At 39.1% G+C, this 20536-nt stretch overlaps 1 long non-coding RNA gene across 1 annotated transcript in view; it reads left to right on the top strand.

The window, feature by feature from the left end:
• Positions 1-10735: 10735 nt before the first annotated feature.
• Positions 10736-20536, top strand: part of LOC105438715 — a 30897-nt gene continuing 21096 nt past the window's right edge. Inside the window, exon 1 of the long non-coding RNA XR_971061.2 lies at positions 10736-11905. This is a non-coding gene — a long non-coding RNA (uncharacterized LOC105438715). The remainder of the gene's footprint in view (positions 11906-20536) is intronic.

The following is a 20536-nucleotide window of genomic DNA, read 5'->3' on the forward strand; positions in this document are numbered from 1 at the left end:
ACTTACAAGCATTTATGCTTTTTGGGCAGTAAGGTAAAATAACCACCTAATAACCATCAATGACATGGGAGATAAAGTAATACCATATGACACTTGTGTTTAAAGGAGAGTTGGTTTCTGTGGCCAAGAAAAGTTCTATCTATATGTAAATGAGACAAAATGTGAAGGTATAGAAAATCCACATTTTTAATCACGAGTTAAATTATATGTTGATATGTGTTTGTGTTTTAAGCGTAGATCATAATCAAAATATTATACACGGTTCAGCATTTGCTCAAAAAGCTATATAGACCATTATTAAGGAACAACGTACCATAACTCGACTGTCTCCAATAACATTGATAGCGGCTTCGGAGAGGATCTCCTAGTAAACCTATACACGACTTTTTGGTAACAATGGAATCCAATGACCGGGGTAATATGTAAGGCGTTTAGACACATAGGAGCTCTATACAAACGTGACTCTCTTGAATGCTATCATTATTTTTGTAATTAGATTATCCAAAAACTCTGTGGAAACAAAATTTCCCATACGATGAGGTAGAGTAATTGAGTGCCTAAAAACCTTGGGCTTCCAAGGGCTCCGACCCCTGAACCCCACGCCAATTAGGGACCTGCCAGTGTCACAATTAGGTATCAAAATAATGCTCATCTGACCGTTATTAAATGCCTAAACCCCCTGAACTTCCGGGGCTCTGCCCTCTGGACCCCGCCTAGGGCCCTAAGGCGGACCCCTGAGTGTTAATCTGACCATAAATTATTGCCTTAAACCCCTGACCTTCCGGGGGCGGACAAGGTATCAACATAATATGTTCATCTGACCGCAGGCGCGTAGCCAGGGGGGCAGTATGGTCCCCCCAAAAACGCCGGCCAAAAAAATAGAGGAGTGAAAAGGAAGAGGACGAATGATGAAAAGGGTGTAGACAAAGAACATTTTTGATATTCAGACAAGGATTAAGAGTCGAGAACGTTACAACGATTGGTCTTCTTTCTCTAAAAAATTAATAAAACGTCAAAGGGGGGGGGGAAACGAAATTTAGACAAGGATTAAGAGTCGAGAACGGTACAACAAATCGTCTTCTTTCTCTAATGATTTAATGAAACGTAAAAGCTTCCGCGTGAGGGGGGGGGGAACATAATTCAGACGAGGATTATTTTGGGGAACGGTACAACGAATCGTCTCCTTTCTCTAATAATTTATTGAAATGTCAAAGCTTCCGCGCTTCGCGAAGGAGGGAGGGGGAAAACTCGTCCCTCCCTGCACCCAACCCCCCCCCCCCCAATTACATCTCTGCTGGTCACCATTACGTACCAATATTTGGCTCGCATAATTTCAAATTTGGGCCCCCCCCCCCCCCTAAGAAATCCTGGATACGCGCCAGGTCGGCCGTCTGGTTGCTTACTTACAAGCATTTATGCTTTTTGAGCAGTAAGGTAAAATAACCACCTAATAACCATCAATGACATGGGAGATAAAGTAATACCATATGACACTTGTGTTTAAAGGAGAGTTGGTTTCTGTGGCCAAGAAAAGTTCTATCTATATGTAAATGAGACAAAATGTGAAGGTATAGAAAATCCACATTTTTAATCACGAGTTAAATTATATGTTGATATGTGTTTGTGTTTTTAAGCGTAGATCATAATCATAATATTATACACGGTTCAGCATTTGCTCAAAAAGCTATATAGACCATGATTAAGGAACAACGTACCATAACTCGACTGTCTCCAATAACATTGATAGCGGCTTCGGAGAGGATCTCCTAGTAAACCGACTTTTTGGTAACAATGGAATCCAATGACCGGGGTAATATGTAAGGCGTTTAGACACATAGGAGCTCTATACAAACGTGACTATTATCTTTAAACTTGAAATCCATTTTACATAACCCAAGAAAATGTCAGACAAAATCCATTAAACTATAACTCCAAAGCCTGTGCCTAAATTAAAAACTTTAAAAACACCCACTAGTAGATAGAAACGCACTCTCTTGAATGCTATCATTATTTTTGTAATTAGATTATCCAAAAACTCTGTGGAAACAACATTTCCCATACGATGAGGTAGAGTAATTGAGTGCCTAAAACCCTGGGCTTCCAAGGGCTCCGACCTCTGAACCCCACGCTAATTAGGGACCTGCCAGTGTCACAATTAGGTATCAAAATAATGCTCATCTGACCGTTATTAAATGCCTAAAACCCCTAAACTTCCGGGGCTCTGCCCTCTGGACCCCGCCTAGGACCCTAAGGCGGACCCTGAGTGCTAATCTGACCATAAATTATTGCCTTAAACCCCTGACCTTCCGGGGGCGGACAAGGTATCAACATAATATGTTCATCTGACCGCAGGCGCGTAGCCAGGGGGGCAGTATGGTCCCCCAAAAACGCCGGCCAAAAAAATAGAGGAGTGAAAAGGAAGAGGACGAATGATGAAAAGGGTGTAGACAAAGAACATTTTTGATATTCAGACAAGGATTAAGAGTCGAGAACGTTACAACGATTGGTCTTCTTTCTCTAAAAAATTAATAAAACGTCAAAGGGGGGGGGGGGGAACGAAATTTAGACAAGGATTAAGAGTCGAGAACGGTACAACAAATCGTTTTCTTTCTCTAATGATTTAATGAAACGTAAAAGCTTCCGCGTGAGGGGGGGGGGGGGGAACATAATTCAGACGAGGATTATTTTGGGGGAACGGTACAACGAATCGTCTCCTTTCTCTAATAATGTATTGAAATGTCAAAGCTTCCGCGCTTCGCGAAGGAGGGAGGGGAAAAACTCGTCCCTCCCTGCACCCACCCCCCCCCCCAATTACATCTCTGCTGGTCACCATTACGTACCAATATTTGGCTCGCATAGTTTAAAATTTGGGCCCCCCCTAAGAAATCCTGGATCCGCGCCAGGTCGGCCGTCTGGTTGCTTACTTACAAGCATTTATGCTTTTTGAGCAGTAAGGTAAAATAACCACCTAATAACCATCAATGACATGGGAGATAAAGTAATACCATATGACACTTGTGTTTAAAGGAGAGTTGGTTTCTGTGGCCAAGAAAAGTTCTATCTATATGTAAATGAGACAAAATGTGAAGGTATAGAAAATCCACATTTTTAATCACGAGTTAAATTATATGTTGATATGTGTTTGTGTTTTAAGCGTAGATCATAATCAAAATATTATACACGGTTCAGCATTTGCTCAAAAAGCTATATAGACCATTATAAGGAACAACGTACCATAACTCGACTGTCTCCAATAACATTGATAGCGGCTTCGGAGAGGATCTCCTAGTAAACCGACTTTTTGGTAACAATGGAATCCAATGACCGGGGTAATATGTAAGGCGTTTAGACACATAGGAGCTCTATACAAACGTGACTATTATCTTTAAACTTGAAATCCATTTTACATAACCCAAGAAAATGTCAGACAAAATCCATTAAACTATAACTCCAAAGCCTGTGCCTAAATTAAAAACTTTAAAAACACCCACTAGTAGATAGAAACGCACTCTCTTGAATGCTATCATTATTTTTGTAATTAGATTATCCAAAAACTCTGTGGAAACAACATTTCCCATACGATGAGGTAGAGTAATTGAGTGCCTAAAACCCTTGGGCTTCCAAGGGCTCCGACCTCTGAACCCCACGCTAATTAGGGACCTGCCAGTGTCACAATTAGGTATCAAAATAATGCTCATCTGACCGTTATTAAATGCCTAAAACCCCTAAACTTCCGGGGCTCTGCCCTCTGGACCCCGCCTAGGACCCTAAGGCGGACCCCTGAGTGCTAATCTGACCATAAATTATTGCCTTAAACCCCTGACCTTCCGGGGGCGGACAAGGTATCAACATAATATGTTCATCTGACCGCAGGCGCGTAGCCAGGGGGGCAGTATGGTCCCCCAAAAACGCCGGCCAAAAAAATAGAGGAGTGAAAAGGAAGAGGACGAATGATGAAAAGGGTGTAGACAAAGAACATTTTTGATATTCAGACAAGGATTAAGAGTCGAGAACGTTACAACGATTGGTCTTCTTTCTCTAAAAAATTAATAAAACGTCAAAGGGGGGGGGGGGGAACGAAATTTAGACAAGGATTAAGAGTCGAGAACGGTACAACAAATCGTTTTCTTTCTCTAATGATTTAATGAAACGTAAAAGCTTCCGCGTGAGGGGGGGGGGGGGAACATAATTCAGACGAGGATTATTTTGGGGAACGGTACAACGAATCGTCTCCTTTCTCTAATAATGTATTGAAATGTCAAAGCTTCCGCGCTTCGCGAAGGAGGGAGGGGAAAAACTCGTCCCTCCCTGCACCCACCCCCCCCCAATTACATCTCTGCTGGTCACCATTACGTACCAATATTTGGCTCGCATAGTTTAAAATTTGGGCCCCCCCTAAGAAATCCTGGATCCGCGCCAGGTCGGCCGTCTGGTTGCTTACTTACAAGCATTTATGCTTTTTGAGCAGTAAGGTAAAATAACCACCTAATAACCATCAATGACATGGGAGATAAAGTAATACCATATGACACTTGTGTTTAAAGGAGAGTTGGTTTCTGTGGCCAAGAAAAGTTCTATCTATATGTAAATGAGACAAAATGTGAAGGTATAGAAAATCCACATTTTTAATCACGAGTTAAATTATATGTTGATATGTGTTTGTGTTTTAAGCGTAGATCATAATCAAAATATTATACACGGTTCAGCATTTGCTCAAAAAGCTATATAGACCATTATAAGGAACAACGTACCATAACTCGACTGTCTCCAATAACATTGATAGCGGCTTCGGAGAGGATCTCCTAGTAAACCTATACACGACTTTTTGGTAACAATGGAATCCAATGACCGGGGTAATATGTAAGGCGTTTAGACACATAGGAGCTCTATACAAACGTGACTCTCTTGAATGCTATCATTATTTTTGTAATTAGATTATCCAAAAACTCTGTGGAAACAAAATTTCCCATACGATGAGGTAGAGTAATTGAGTGCCTAAAACCCTTGGGCTTCCAAGGGCTCCGACCCCTGAACCCCACGCCAATTAGGGACCTGCCAGTGTCACAATTAGGTATCAAAATAATGCTCATCTGACCGTTATTAAATGCCTAAACCCCCTGAACTTCCGGGGCTCTGCCCTCTGGACCCCGCCTAGGGCCCTAAGGCGGACCCCTGAGTGTTAATCTGACCATAAATTATTGCCTTAAACCCCTGACCTTCCGGGGGCGGACAAGGTATCAACATAATATGTTCATCTGACCGCAGGCGCGTAGCCAGGGGGGCAGTATGGTCCCCCAAAAACGCCGGCCAAAAAAATAGAGGAGTGAAAAGGAAGAGGACGAATGATGAAAAGGGTGTAGACGAAGAACATTTTTGATATTCAGACAAGGATTAAGAGTCGAGAACGTTACAACGATTGGTCTTCTTTCTCTAAAAAATTAATAAAACGTCAAAGGGGGGGGGGAAACGAAATTTAGACAAGGATTAAGAGTCGAGAACGGTACAACAAATCGTTTTCTTTCTCTAATGATTTAATGAAACGTAAAAGCTTCCGCGTCAGGGGGGGGGGAACATAATTCAGACGAGGATTATTTTGGGGAACGGTACAACGAATCGTCTCCTTTCTCTAATAATGTATTGAAATGTCAAAGCTTCCGCGCTTCGCGAAGGAGGGAGGGGAAAAACTCGTCCCTCCCTGCACCCACCCCCCCCCCCCAATTACATCTCTGCTGGTCACCATTACGTACCAATATTTGGCTCGCATAATTTCAAATTTGGGCCCCCCCCCCCCCCTAAGAAATCCTGGATCCGCGCCAGGTCGGCCGTCTGGTTGCTTACTTACAAGCATTTATGCTTTTTGAGCAGTAAGGTAAAATAACCACTTAATAACCATCAATGACATGGGAGATAAAGTAATACCATATGACACTTGTGTTTAAAGGAGAGTTGGTTTCTGTGGCCAAGAAAAGTTCTATCTATATGTAAATGAGACAAAATGTGAAGATATAGAAAATCCACATTTTAATCACGAGTTAAATTATATGTTGATATGTGTTTGTGTTTTTAAGCGTAGATCATAATCAAAATATTATACACGGTTCAGCATTTGCTCAAAAAGCTATATAGACCATTATTAAGGAACAAATACCATAACTCGACTGTCTCCAATAACATTGATAGCGGCTTCGGAGAGGATCTCCTAGTAAACCTATACACGACTTTTGGTAACAATGGAATCCAATGACAGGGGTAATATGTAAGGCGTTTAGACACATAGGAGCTCTATACAAACGTGACTATTATCTTAAACTTGAAATCCATTTTACATAACCCAAGAAAATGTCAGACAAAATCCATTAAACTATAACTCCAAAGCCTGTGCCTAAATTAAAAACTTAAAAAACACCCACTAGTAGATAGAAACGCACTCTCTTGAATGCTATCATTATTTTTGTAATTAGATTATCCAAAAACTCTGCGGAAACAACATTTCCCATACGATGAGGTAGAGTAATTGAGTGCCTAAAACCCTTGGGCTTCCAAGGGCTCCGACCTCTGAACCCCACGCCAATTAGGGACCTGCCAGTGTCACAATTAGGTATCAAAATAATGCTCATCTGACCGTTATTAAATGCCTAAAACCCCTAAACTTCCGGGGCTCTGCCCTCTGGACCCCGCCTAGGACCCTAAGGCGGACCCCTGAGTGCTAATCTGACCATAAATTATTGCCTTAAACCCCTGACCTTCGGGGGCGGACAAGGTATCAACATAATATGTTCATCTGACCGCAGGCGCGTAGCCAGGGGGGCAGTATGGTCCCCCCAAAAACGCCGGCCAAAAAAATAGAGGAGTGAAAAGGAAGAGGACGAATGATGAAAAGGGTGTAGACAAAGAACATTTTTGATATTCAGACAAGGATTAAGAGTCGAGAACGTTACAACGATTGGTCTTCTTTCTCTAAAAAAATTAATAAAACGTCAAAGGGGGGGGGGGGAAACGAAATTTAGACAAGGATTAAGAGTCGAGAACGGTACAACAAATCGTCTTCTTTCTCTAATGATTTAATGAAACGTAAAAGCTTCCGCGTGAGGGGGGGGGGGGGGAACATAATTCAGACGAGGATTATTTTGGGGAACGGTACAACGAATCGTCTCCTTTCTCTAATAATGTATTGAAATGTCAAAGCTTCCGCGCTTCGCGAAGGAGGGAGGGGAAAAACTCGTCCCTCCCTGCACCCACCCCCCCCCCAATTACATCTCTGCTGGTCACCATTACGTACCAATATTTGGCTCGCATAATTTCAAATTTGGCCCCCCCCCCTAAGAAACCCTGGATCCGCGCCAGGTCGGCCGTCTGGTTGCTTACTTACAAGCATTTATGCTTTTTGAGCAGTAAGGTAAAATAACCACCTAATAACCATCAATGACATGGGAGATAAAGTAATACCATATGACACTTGTGTTTAAAAGATAGTTGGTTTCTGTGGCCAAGAAAAGTTCTATCTATATGTAAATGAGACAAAATGTGAAGGTATAGAAAATCCACAATTTTAATCACGATGGAGGGGGGAAACTAAATTTAGACGAAGATTAGGACTTGAGAACGGTACAACAACTCGTCTTCTTTCTCTAATGATTTAATGAAACGTAAAAGTTTCCGCGTGAGGGGGGGGGAACTCTATTCAGACGAGGATTATTTTTGGGAACGGTAAAACGAATAGTCTTCTTTCTATAATATTTTATTGAAATGTCAAAGCTTCCGCACTTCGCGGAGGGTGGGTGGAAACGCGCCCCTCCCTGCACCCACCCCCCCCCTAATTACATCACTGCTGGTGACCATTATGTACCAATATTTGGCTCACATAATTTCAAATTTGGGCCCCCCCCCTAAGAAATCCTGGATCCGCGCCTGCAAAGGACAGTGGTGCCGCGGCGGGACCTGAACCCCGAACCCTGTCCGGTAACCTATCCACTAGACCACGACACCTCTACATAGTGATGACGTAGTTGAGCGGCTGACGCGTCAAAATTGACGCATATAAATCCCCTTCCTCCTGAGAAACGATGAGTACATCTTGCGACACCGGGGGTAACCTGTATACGGGCCCTTGGGATACGGCCCTTGTAGACTGCTGTACACTAGTTCAAAAGAGCAGATAAACGCTATCAGTAGGGGCAGCGCCAGAGTATTCTTAAAGGGGGAAGACAATTATAAGGGGCCAAGACAACCGCAGAAACAGGTTGTCACATTATTTCAGTATTGTGTCAAAAATATTAGGCACGCAGAAAATAGGGGGAAAGGTTCAAAGGGTCGTGTCTGTTTTTTTCGAGGCCGAGGGCACTTTTTGTGTGTCATTATTTTTCACTTTGGTAGGAGAGTGGATGGACGCCCCGAAGATTAATAAAAGGGTTTTAACCCATTATGTTAATCATTATCATGATTACTGTAAGAGTCAGTTAATAAAATAATCACACACGCATTGACGTTTCGGTTATGAAGACCAATTTTGTTTCCATGGGGGGGGGGGGTGCATTCAAGGCACACCCCCACTAAAGTAAGCAATATTAATCACAGTTTCCAACGGTAGACTGAAGCTAGCTACCCTCACACAAGGGACGTAAAGGTATCCAGTTCATGTACTATTGACTGGAAACGAGATCACTGTTTGACGAACTGGAAAGGGGCACTGGAGATTGGCAGATGTCGCACCTTTTGTGAGAAAGAAATGTATTTCACTTAAAGAGACGAATGTGACGAAACAGTTTACAAAACATTCCTTTACCACTAAATAAAACTTAAGTGAAATATTAAAAATTGGAAAGTTGACAAAACGGAAACGCTTTGAAAAGCGAATGAAAAGTTGTTGTTCTTATAGAATGAAATATTTTTGCACTTATCACTACTAAGGTGGAGGTTGGGCCTATATTGTCAGGCATATATATTTTGCACTTATGTATGTTAACAATAATTCCTGAAATAAAATATATTCTTCAAAATGACATTTCTTATAAATATTATGTCAGATGGCTTCATAAAGCAATTCCTGATGTGAAGTTTAGACACTATCCTCTAAGCAATAACTATCATAGAAAAAAAATATAGTAGTGATAATCGTTTTATAGTAATATTAACAAAGATAAATTAATCACGAAGCATTACAAATTTAACAATTTTCAGTTAAAAAAACGTAAAGAAATAAAGGACATATCGTTTTGCACATTTCTTGTTTCAAGAAAAATTAAAACCGTTAGCCGAATAGTGAAGTATTTTGTGAAAATGTGGATTTAAAAACTAGGTGTTTGGCTATGACCCTTCTCCTCGTTCTCGATGTAGTCTTGGGGTGGATGGGGGGAAGTCCCCGATGACCACGGAGAACGTCACCTTTATCGACCGGACTAGATGATTCGAGCGTCTGCTTCCGACGCCTATGATGTCGAAATCGTGTCCGTGGAGAATTACGGCGACGGGCTACGCAGGCCTAAAGAACGTTCAACTTTTCCGATACTGGTACATCATCTTATTTAAACATGTGTAAAGATATTAATGAAACGAAGATGAACATAAAGTTGAACATTCTTAATGATCCTTCAATATTGTGTCTGCTGAAGGTTCCTTTCTGCCTCATGAATATTATCGCTTTCTACTCATAATGTAATGTTCAGCCCATCTTGTAGAAAGATCAAAACTACCAGAGCGCCATCTGCGGTTGGAAGCTTTTATTTGGAATGCATCCCTCGATCTTTATTTCTGTGATTTCGTGGGTAAAGAAAAGATGACTATCAATATAGTCATATCGTCTGCTACTAGTTCAAGCAGAAATCTTTGAAAACTGAGCAGATCAATACAAGGAATTAAAGAATGATAATTTTTGTTAAATATCAATATGAGAATTATTTGACCAGTATTGTACAGTGTAAACAGTACCGGTTCTGAGTTCTAATTTCCATCTGTACTATATCACTCTCATCCGTCCACCAGAAATCTTCCCAATTTCCCTAGGGGATGAAAGTACATTTTAATGATTAAAAAAAGTTAAATTCTAACTCCATTGGAAGTGAGTTTTACCAACCCCCACCCCCTTTTTTTTTTTTTTTTTACTTTCTCATAACCCACTTTGTAATACAATCTCCCTCCCCTCTATTTAAGCCAAAAAGTTGATAAATTATTATGTTTGAGGATTCGATGATTTCAATTTTTTGTGTGTACTTCAAACTTATTTAAATGTCTGTGGTTTCCATAAAGCATAAAAAAAAATTCAAGTGCATGTATTGAATGACTTACTTTTATGGAAAGTATTATTTGCTTTCTTGTGAACTTGATTTTAAAGTGACGTATCTTTATCTTTACTATGTTTCAGTACTGTATCTACTTTGAATTGAAGCGCCATCAGCAGAGCGAGAGAGAGAGAGAGAGACAGAGAGACAGAGAGATAGAGAGAGAGAGAGAAAAAGAGAAAGAGAGAGAGAGAGATAGAGGAAGAGCTGTTACTCCTCTGACAGACACTTATTATTGATATGATTGCAATGTATAGCTTAAAAGCTTTCGTTTGATATGTAATTCATCTATTTTTTCATTTTTAACTTCAGAGACAGGGTCTTTAACAGAGTTCCTGGAAACCGTCCTCATCTGAGTTTTATCTTCCGGTGCGTTATTTTATGGTAGAATAAACAAGAGAGCGCCCGCATGCATGTCGTCACGGCACAGAAATAAATTGGCGCAATATACCAGTCCGACATTTCATTCCCCTTACCCCTATTTAAGACGGACTCCTAGAAATACATTGATCAGTTCTAGTTCAACTTCATTTTAACTTTGCAACCAGACGTCAACGGAAGCCCTGCTTCATCTCAAAGTGTTGCACTTTTATTTTGTACATAGTGATGATGGTGTTAACCTGCAATTGAGGTTCCACTTCGAAACCACAGTACTGTTGCAATTATCCAATCATCATCAATATACCAATTTTATCTGTTAGCCGTCACAACCATGCTTGCGGGAAAGAGATAAAAGGGAAGGCTCGCAAACAGACAGTTGCATCCTGGATTTCTATACCAATGGATGTTTTTAATCTATCATTCTGCTGGAAGTTTTCTCGAGAGCACAAACGAGCCGATTGATGCAAGAGCTCTTCGGCGATCGAGGATAGATCGCATTCTTTTTTAGATTTTCGTCTATGATTTCATGTTAGAGTTGACATTTTGTTATCACTTCTTAGAGTGACCAATAGACCTTTGAATATTTTGTCATCTATACCCAGGCATATATTATCTCTCCACACTTTTAGTGACGCAATTTCGTTCAAGATATCCTCAACAAAGCGTAAACGTATACGTGTTGGGTATCGCAAACAGAGAGGAAATTTCACTTCACAAGCGTACTATTTTGATGTCGAAGGCTTTCTCAGGAGGAGGAGGATAAGAAAGAAAAGGAACACTGAGCCAACTGCTTCCTGTCTCCTCTGCTGGATTTAAGCTGGAAGCTGAGGCAGAGCAATCCCTTTCAGCTGCTCCACGACAGAAACTCTTAACCAATCCACTCACCCGGAGAAAACAGGCATTTTCTGCTTAAACGAAGAAATCGCGCTAAAATAGAAAAGAAGATCCGCGCGCCTGATCGAGCAGCAAGGGGCCGGGAATATATATTTTTTTTATTTTTTGATCTCTTCTTGGATTCGAGATATAAATATCATTCTTTGATATAGACTCAGTATGGCTAATGTGACGATACTTGGTGGTTTATTCGTCCTGCTCTTATCATTGGCATGTGTACAATCACAATCTGGCTGTCCCCCATGGCCCATTGGGTGCCCCGGAAAGGTCAACCCTCAGAGGTGGGGTAAGAGATCATCATCATCATTGACATCTACCAAGTCAACAACAGATTCACTACTCGTACAACATATCAGGTCAGTCTCTCTTTTTTGTACTCCTTCATTTTTGGGGTTTATCAGAAATCACTAATTTCCATTTTTTTAATTACTGAATTTTAACTTGCAGGACCAATATACAAAACATATAGGATGTTACTCGTTCTTATAACAGACTGCTGTCATCCTGAATACGTAAATTTTGAAAAATAGAAATTATAATAAAATGTATCATATAAAATGAGATTAGGACAATTTATATACTCCTACATTAGTGTCACCCTCAACATATTTTTGTATACCGGCAGATTTTCTCTGAAAAGTAAAAAGCCCCTCGATACCCCAAAATCATTTCAAAATAAATTAGAGAGAGAGAGAGAGAGAGAGAGAGAGAGAGAGAGAGAGAGAGAGAAGAGGGGCGACTAGGAGGGATTTCAAATATACTGTATTCGACTTAATTCTGATAAAATTCGAATCGTGCAAATATACATACCTTGATAATTTCTTTGAGAATAATGAAAGGGGTCAGGCTTAACTGTCGTCTGAAAGTTGTTACGATATAATATACTACAATTGTTTCTTTGTAAACTTTAATTTAGTATGAGGGTTGCAACTGGTTGTTAGCTTAGGTTAAGGGTTAGGGTTAGAGCTAGGTTTCTGTTTTCTGTCAAGACAGTGTTGAAGTGAATAATTCGATGGACGCAGTATAATGACCGCGGACCAAAAATTGTCCCCAGGATACAGACAACGCAAATTCGTGCTTTATCATCGAAACACATACGTCGCCAGCATCCAAAAAATGGTGTTTTCTTTGTTTATATCCTATTGACGGTGTCCTTCCTCTCCCCAATTGTCCGAAATAAGGTTTAAAAAATAGAAAGAGAAAGATAAATGTCACAATCAAGAGAGAAGCAAAGCAATATCAGGATCAACATGAAATATTGTACATTTTAAGTGTTTTACATTAAACATTCGTCACTCTTTTTTGGTAAACTCGAGCTGATGAAGACATGCAGGCATTTTGTTATAAATGTCATCCTTCTGCCTCGGGATATTTTTTTTCTTTTTCGTAAGGGTCGGTCGCACTTCCGTTAAAAATATTTGTGTACGTTGGGCACCACTGCATAAGTGCTTTACAACCAGCCTCTTAGTACAGAAGAGTGGAAAACCACTCTTTTATGAGTCGTAGTAGGGATTAATTCCGATTCGAAGTTGAAGCAATTGCAAACTTACCTGGAATCCTATCCAAAGTTACTCCTTTGAGAGTATTTTTGAGCGTGGATCTGCACTTCAAAATGAAGTGATCCCAATATGATTCCTAAGAGAATGGATTTCCACTCCTGTATATTTACAGAGTTGAGTGTGTTAGGTGTAAATCTATTAAGATTGAAATCCAACGGATCATGACACTGAACATAATTATAATTATTTAATTAATATTGCTTTTCTACAGTTTCATTAACATTCTGATTTGCATAGACCAGGTTAAAGATATAATATCCTTTGAATAATATTTAAAAAGGAGATATTAATTTGCATTATGCTTTCCTTCTAAATTATTTTTCGTCTTTACCAATCACTTATACCAGAATGTTAACATAATTATTAGCAAAGCGTTGGATTTTGGGGGAGGGGCGGCGGGTAAACGGGCGATCCATGATATTTATTTCAGGAAATCACATCTAACAGGCTCGGGTTCGGTTACGATGTGAAGCGGCACGTCTGCCAGTTATTAAAACTTGGGCATAGGATATGTTTTGCCCTTGCCCATCCAAAAACACCGATATATATATATATATATATATATATATATATATATAACATCGGGAAGAGAGAACGTGGAGGGTCACAGCGATTGATTTTGTCTTTTCCCTCCCAGGCGTAAATTGCTGCCAAATAAAGATGATTGATGATCATAGTGATGATTTAGAAGACCTACTCAAAATGCCCTTTGAAATGTCATCCTACACCACGACTCCTCTTCCCTCTCCCTACCCCGCCCACCCCATCTCTCTCTCTCTCTCTCTCTCTCTCTGAGCCCCTCTCTCTTATTCTCCTCTATCTTTCCACCTCTCTTTCTATCGCTCTCGCTCCCCTTCCCCTTCTCTCCTCCACTCCACTCTGTTAAAATACTTCAAACTTTGAAGGCTGGTAAAGTGCTCGGTTGATCTCATGGTATAGCAATGCCGTTGTCGCAATCATGCATCCATGTTTTAATCGACAACTAATTGTTTGCGCTGGTGTTAAGCGCGCTTGTCATTGTCTGTTCATGAATGAAAATTAAAATTAACGATATATGATCAACTTTTAGTCCATAAAAGATACCTCATTCTGTTTTATGAGGGACGTATCGAATCAATTAGTCGAGCAATTATGTGCTGCATCGTTTATAATTATCATCTTTCTCTATCGCTACAATGGCAACACGACAATGTAATACGACCTGCAAACACTCTCAATAGGCTCATCAATCACTAAATAGAATAGAATAAAGGCAATTTTGTTCGTATTGTTTGATGATGACTAGCGTTAAATGAAACGAGTACCATTAGGCCGGTTTTAACTCCTCAAAGTGCTATGTCACTAACAAAAAGTGATATAGAGACTATTCTGGTAACTACGGTTTAAGAAGAAAAGAAAAGAAAAACTGTAGAGAAAATTGGTTACCGATCTAATGGGCAAGGGGCTTACGATATTGAGGATCTTTAATCACAAAATGCATAGTGCTGTCATTTTTTAAAGCAGAATAGAACATTGCATTGTTTCTATTCACTCTTGAATAGTTATCTTGGGTAAGTTGCGTTAATACAGGCACATCCTCCCGATCGATTCGCGAAAACATAGAGGGAGAGAAATAGAGAGAGAGATAGAGAGGGGTAAATAATAAGAAGGCTATTGTACCCACTCCATTCACACCCTCATCCCACCTACTAACCCCCCCCCCCCCCCCCCGCCCTCTTCACAACGACTGGACCCATACACTTGGCTTCACGCGTTTCTTCCGTTCAGATAACTTGCTATATTTTGAACCACTGATTTCATAACCAATTTTTTAAATTCCACGTTTGAAAAATCCCAGTAATAACTCTGGAAGAGTGTGATTTCAATTATTAAATTGTGCATCTTCAAACGATGGAAGTTATTCTTGGTCGATACAATCCCACATCCTCACTCGTGAAGGGCAATTTCTCTGATGTTCATGATGTGAATGGCATTACATGCATGCATTCTGGTTATATTTGCTCAAAAGGGAAATCCTCTGGTTATCCTCATATACTTCATTTTGACATATTCGTTGCATAAATTGTGCGGGGGAAATCCCCTTAATACAAAATGTCTTTTACGCGCCATAATTATTTAGGGAATAATAACCAATCATAATTCTTTTCCCTCTGGCATCAGTGATATTCTATTAACGATATTCCCCATAAACTTTCAGCGTGGTCATACGTTTCTTTAAATTTATAATAACATTTTTTCAAGTCGTTATCATAAAAAGTGATAACTTGTCAGTGACAGGAAATGAATATTGGGATGAATATAACACAAAAACTAATTTACCAATTACTGAATATTATCCATTGCATAAATCAGGCGGGTTTACCCTAAACATATAATTTCCACAGCGTGTTATGTGCATTGGATTATATCCCTTCCAAGCTTTAAGGCATGGTTGTAATGCATTATACTTAGCAGTAGTGATAACAAGTTTCCAAGTCATGATTATAAACGTGTAAAGATATTTGACAAGCTGTATGTGACATAAAATAAATATGGAAATAAATATATTGTACAAAAAGTGACAAAACCAATGAATAATATTTGGTAATATTATTACTATTGGTGCAATGAATAATATTTGGTAATATTATTACTATTGGTGATATTTCCATTGCATAAATAAGGCAGGCATCCTCTCTAAACACACCTTTCCCTCCTGCACCATGAATATTCGGGTGATGACAGTCAATCCAATTTTACAACCAAATTTGAATGGTCAATGTGTTTTGGATGGTATCTTTTAAAAGATCGAGACATACTAATGACAACGTTTCCAAATTTCAACAGTAAATTGAAGGAGAAAACTTTGACAACTTCAGGATACCGTAATAAAATGTAAATTGGGTCACTGGTAATATGCATTCATACGAACACAAATTATGTAATGAAAAAGCTATAGTAGACAATCCATCGCAGGATCTATGGGCGGCACCCGGACATTATTAAAGGGGGGGGTCTAATTCCCTCAAAATTCTGACAAGCAACAACAACAACAACAAAACGAGAAAAAAGAAGCTTTCAGGCAAAACAAAGTAGGGGGCGTCCAATGCACGAAAAGCCTAAGAAAAGCAACAAAAAAAGGGGGAAAGGGCGGGGTCCAGACCCCATTACCCCCCCCCCCTCCACCCCCCGATTTGCACCTGATATCGCATCCCAATTGACAATGTAATATACCAATGAAGAGAGACAACGACAATATAAATTCATTGATCTCTTGAGGCATCGTGGCAGCTTTGCTCTAAATGATATTGCAAATTGTCTGTCTCCATTACAAGGGGATGTCAAACTCGGATCAGTCTGCTAAGAGGAAGACGAAACCTACCAGGGGCTATGAATAAAATGTATTTAACGTCGTCTTAAGAAGTCATCTTATTGGCGGAGTGATAAGGTCAATTCGTAAAACAAGTTAACGCTGTCTGACCATATCATTCTCAATGGAGACTGTAGTGTCAATAAAATTGCATCTCTTTCTTTTCATGTGCCACTATCTTTCACTTGTACTATGCATGAGTCGTATCATTTTATTGATTCACATGATGTGGCATTTACGGAAAATCCGAGCTCCATGATATTTTGAAGAGCATTTCATCTTATCTGATGTTAAAAAAAAAGGCAAAGTGAAGGTTGTGTCTTATTTAAGGTATAATTTTTTACTCACAACATGATGTGCAATTCATACAAAACAGGGCTTATTATGGATCCAGTCACTTGTTTATTTCGGCGAGATGCGAGGGAAAGGAAGAGGATTCATTTCAGTTTCACCAGTTTCCTTTATCCCTACTTGCATGCCTACGGGGGAGTGGGCTATGGTCTTATTTATTTCGGCGAGAAACTAGGAAAGGAGGAGGAGGATTCAGTTAATTTTCACCAGTTTCCTTTATCCCCTACTTTTTCTTTACTCTTTCTTCACTTTGGGGCCATATTTGGGTGTATATTTCCACGAGGATGTTTCATGTTTCATTTTGTATTTCTATAAGCATTCTTTCGGAAATTTTAAAAGATGCACGTGAATCTTCAATCTCTATTGACACATACTTTTTTTTATTCTTCTTTTAAACCAGAAAAAGAAAGAAAGGAGAGATCAAAATGAATAAGGAAGATAAAACGGACGAGAAAGACCTATTTTGTACTTTATTTCGTTAAAGTAGATGTTTTGAATACTCTTTGACTTAATAGAGGATGAACTTTTTATTACTTTTCCATTATCCCCTATCTAAACTCAGCTTAAGCCCCTGTATATAATCTTGAGCTGTTAATATGATATACCACAATATAAGATGTATACCGCTAAGATATTCGTTACGCCTACGTTAAAAAATCGATTCCACCTCGTCCCTTCTTAGTTTCTTCTAATAAACATATAATAAAGAAAATTACACCACCCCCTCCCCCCCCCCCCCCCCCCCCAGTGTCTGAACGTGGATGAGGTGATGCAGAGGCTTATTTCCAAATACACTGGAAATCAAATATATGGCCGAGTTAATGGCGCTTTTTAGATATCTAAAGTCTAAGATAAAATATACCGGGAATTAATGATAAGAGGTGGGTATTCCACAACTATCACATGGATTTATCTGTTTCAATCTTTGTAAACACTTTTCAATGATTATGTATCATGGAATTTCTACGAGACCGAACTTTCAAATTGTCCATAATAATGGCTTGTTCACAGATCAGAATGACTCTAGAAATTAAACGATTACGTTCCGAAAATTTACTACCCAAATTACATCGTTACCCGTTCACATAATTCATCTAAATTTCGTGAATGGATGCACGGACCCTAATAAAAAGTCCAAGAGCCCCCCCCCCCCTTTAACAATTTCGAATCCGCCGCTGCTCTGAAAAGCACTCGTAACAACTTTAAAAGTCTCCTTCTGTCTCTGAATGTAATGCATAAATAAGTTTGTTAAATGCAAGGAAAAAATATCGATTGATGTTGTTTTCAAATCCCTGATACTATAGACTCTAACCTCATTGCTTCCTGATTATTAGACTTTAACATCTTAATAAGATTGGAGCTGAGCATACCCTCTTACTGCAGTTTGAATTGGTATTTCCGTAAACACCGATATTCCTGGGGGATTTCCCAATTCGTTTATGTTTTAAAACTACAACCGGAAGATCTAAAACTCTGTTCGATTGGATGCTTTCCCGGTTGAAAGTGTTTTTTCGGCAATATAATGGAGAATTATTAGCTTCAACGACTTTGACACAAACTGTTTTCAATGATTCATCTAACAGTCAAAAGGTTTTCTCAGAAGTTTATTGACGTCTGAAGAGCCTTTATTTTCCGGTATATCCATTTTAATATATACGCTTACCAAAATGTTGTAAAATGATTAGTGTGCTATCAATATCCAACAGAATTAATTAATTTCTATCCATAGAACATGTCAAATGTGAAGTGAACTAAATTAGTTGATGCCACTAGTTTTGTAAGAATTTTGCATGAAATCAGGTTTTAGGTGATGCAGGAGTATAATGTTTGCCAAAAGGAATATGATTTTTTTAATTCGTTGCAACAATGATACGCTGTTCCACAATTTCTTCATAATGCACTGAATACAACGTTGTGATACCAAAGTAAGTAATATGCTGTAGATTAATCATATTACCGTTGAAATGATTCTTTATTAAAGACAAAACTTTGATGAAAGTGGTAGGACAGAAAGTTGAGCTAGTCTGCTAGATCTATTCGCCCATAAAATTATAGCCGCTTTTCTTGACAATTACAAACGTCTAAGTGTATATATTATATAGAATTGCAACTTAAGTTCTTAGAGTAATCTTACCATTTTGTCTCGCCTGATTGGAATGATGAGTGGAAAGAAGTATGACTAAAACATATTTTAAAAAGATCAAAGGTAAAGTGAATTTGTAAAATAGGTAGCTTATCACTTTGGTCCATGAGTTGGTCAACTACTTAAATCGCCAACCCACTTTCATGACCCACTCATGTATTTTGTTTAAGTGGGAATTTTACGATTGCGTGATAATACTTTAACCTCTCGTTAAGTGGTTTTCTCTGACGCTCCTATCTTGTATTTAACAAACGTCGTATTGCAATTAAATCATCCATATCCACAAGTGGACATTCATCAAGGAAAACCCACAAGAAGAAAGAAGTGGAATATGAGGACAAAATCTTAAAGCATTAAAACGCTTTTTTCAATCAATTATTGGCAACGGCGCCTAAAAGTGACTGGGCTGCACGGTTGGTGAATAATTACAGTAATAAACCCAAACGGTACTCAAAAGGATCTCATATAACCTGCGAACATACCACATTAGGAAACCTCACTCCAAGAAATAACTAGTCATTCAGATAGATTTATTGCATTCTTGCCCATTAATCTACAAGATTCCCCACTAAAGTTTATGAGAAAGGCTAGAAAGCAAGAATAATGTACAGTTTCTCACCACGACATGGACGGACAATGCGAAGTCGTTTATCAAGTAAAGGTTTTCAAATTAATGGATGCTTCCTTCCCAGATGACTGGTGTGTGTTAATGAAATAAAAGACAAAGCAGATGATCCACAAATGTTCTAAATCCAAAAGATCCAGTATCGTTACCCCGGTTTAATAGACGAGCCGCCAAATAAATATGTATGGTTCAAACATAATCAGGTTTTCATTTACATGCATTAATACCTGCGCTGTTTTTTTTTAATTAAAAAATGAAATACAATTCTGGTAGTGGTGCATGCCCCTAGTTATAAAGAGCTAAAGACTGCGCCAGTCCCTGAAATATAGTGCTACGTCAGTTCAATGACCCCACACATGTAACGAATTTAGCTTTCAAATAATTATGTCAACAGTTTAGCAGTGATTAAAGGATGCATCTTTTATCACACTTTCTATAATGTTGTCAATGAAAGCACAATCCTGCTCGGTTCAGGCAAAAATGCAAGCATGAGACCACCCCCTCTCACACCGCTACATCCGATCTAACACTGTTCCTTTCTCTCCCAGATAGTACAATCCAACAATCCTCGATGCATGTGGTTAAAATGGTCAGTATATTTTTGAAACATGAATGACCGCCAGAAATATACTAATACAGCCGTCGGTTTTCACACATATGCAGCTGCATATAGTGTTGTTGAAATAAGAATACATAACTTTTTCCCCAATTATTTACGTACATGATAAAGTCAAAGGTGAAATTTCCCACTTTCATTCACCCTATTTACGATTTACGTAACTCTAAGATACAAGTTTATTTTCATCTATTTTCGCTCTGGAGGTTTAAAGTGGCAGTTCAATCACGATATATTATAACAGTGATAATATTCAAAAGACCACGCTTATTGTGTTCATATTCTATTCACAAACACTTTTCCACTGGGCTCAACACTTTGTAGACCTATATAGAGAAAAAAAA

The sequence above is a fragment of the Strongylocentrotus purpuratus genome, unplaced genomic scaffold, assembly GCF_000002235.5.
Source record: "Strongylocentrotus purpuratus isolate Spur 01 unplaced genomic scaffold, Spur_5.0 spur5_scaffold_6, whole genome shotgun sequence".
In the NCBI taxonomy this organism is placed as follows: Eukaryota; Metazoa; Echinodermata; class Echinoidea; order Camarodonta; family Strongylocentrotidae; genus Strongylocentrotus; species Strongylocentrotus purpuratus.